This window comes from Coregonus clupeaformis, chromosome 11, assembly GCF_020615455.1.
Source record: "Coregonus clupeaformis isolate EN_2021a chromosome 11, ASM2061545v1, whole genome shotgun sequence".
Taxonomy (NCBI): Eukaryota; Metazoa; Chordata; class Actinopteri; order Salmoniformes; family Salmonidae; genus Coregonus; species Coregonus clupeaformis.
Genome location: NC_059202.1, coordinates 5,268,984 through 5,270,874, shown reverse-complemented (window position 1 = coordinate 5,270,874; position 1,891 = coordinate 5,268,984). Strand labels below are relative to the sequence as shown.

The 1,891-nt window shown below is 42.9% G+C and overlaps 1 non-coding gene across 1 annotated transcript; it reads right to left on the bottom strand.

Moving 5' to 3' along the window:
• Positions 1-1,607: 1,607 nt before the first annotated feature.
• On the bottom strand, positions 1,608-1,683 carry trnae-uuc. Its single transcript has one exon. It is a non-coding gene; the product is annotated as a tRNA-Glu (tRNA).
• Between the last annotated feature and the right edge of the window lie 208 nt (positions 1,684-1,891).

Here is a 1,891-nt window from a genome sequence, read left to right as displayed (position 1 = left end):
AGAGACACCAATCAAATGTAACGACATCTTCAAGCCCAAAAAAGTGGCAGGCAGGGCTACGTCATCACAAGAGAGAGAGCCCAACTCACCTTCACTACATTTACCTGGACAAGACAAACATATCAAGAGGATAGGTTTGGCAAACCTGACAAAAGGAATCGCTGGCATTGGAAAAACAGTCTCTGAGCAAAAGGTCATCCTTGACTGGGCGGAGGGGAAAGCAAATCAGGACGTTCATTTCATGTTTCCTCTTCCTTTCCGTGATCTGAACCTGAAAAAGGACCAAAATAGTCTGATGCAACTTCTTTCCCACTACTTCTCAGAGCTGAAAGAGATTGACAGCATTGAAGATGGTGAAACCAAAACTGTTATAATCTTTGATGGTCTGGATGAGTGTCGATTTCCTCTAGACTTCCAGAACAACGAGAGCTGGTGTAATGTCACAATGCCAACCTCAGTGGATGTGCTGCTGACAAACCTCATCAAGGGGAATCTGCTTCAGGAAGAAAATCACCGATCAGAATCTGGCCAATGAAATCATCACCCACATAAAAACATCAAGGAGCCTCCACATCATGTGCCACATACCAGTCTTCTGTTGGATATCACCCACTGTCCTTGAGATGATGCTGAAAGAAGCAGAGAAGGATGAAGTCCCCAAAACTCTGACCCAGATGTACACACACTTCATGCTCATCCAAATCATTGTGAAGAACAAGAAGTACAACAAAGCCACAGAGACAAACCCAACTGAACTGTCTCAGTCAGACAAAGAGATGATCCTGAAACTGGCAAAACTGGCTTTCCAACAGCTGCAGAAGGGCAACCTGATATTCTATGAGGAGGACCTGAGAGAGTGTGGCCTTGATGTCACAGAGGCATCAGAGTACTCAGCATTGTGCACAGAGATCTTTAAATAAGAATCTGGGCTGTACCAAGACAAGGTCTACAGCTTTGTGCATCTGATCATTCATGAGTTTCTAGCAGCAGTTCATGCTTTAGAATCATGTCTGGACAAGGAGGAAAATGTCCCCCCCCAAAGCAGTCACTAGTGGTGATGAGGGTGAAGAGGAGTCAGACAGTTGTTTATCTTACATGATCGAGCAGTGGACCAGACCTTGGAGAATGAGAATGGACACCTGGACCTGTTCCTCCACTTCCTTCTAGGCCTCTCACTGGGAGTCCAATCAGAATCTCTTACGAGGCCTTCTGACACAGACAGGAAGTACAACACAGAGCAATGAGGAAACAGTTAAGTACCTTTCAGACAAGATCAAGTATGAATCCTCACCAGAAAGGTTCATCAACTTGTTCCACTGTCTGAAAGAACTTGGTGCCAACTCTCTAGTTGAAGACATGCAGACTTCCCTGCAATCAAGAATCAGGAGTGAAGCTGCTTTGTGTTGGACTAACCAGTCCACTCTGCAACATACAGACACTTGTGTGAGTTAACATTCTTCAGTATCCACTGTGTCTTTATATATTTGTAGTTATTATGTGTATGTTTTTAACATTATGGTACATATGCAGAAACATACATGACATTTACCATTTAGCAGACACTCTTATCCAGAGCAACTTACCATAGAGTGCATACATATTTGTACTGGTCCCCCATGGGAATTGAACCCACAACCCTGGCATTGAAAGTGCCATGCTCTACCAACTGAGCCACACAGGACCCCCAACATGTAATAACTATATAAAACTAAGGTTAAATATCTTGAGTGAGTTAGTATGTTTTTAACATTGGTTAATCATGTGTTCTTCTGTTATTGTCTTAATGCATATCATTATTCTTAAAGCTTTGCATGTTTAACAGTGTATCACCATATCTCCTCACTCCAGATTGAATGAATAAATAAATCCTGTGAGACTCTGGCCTCAGCTT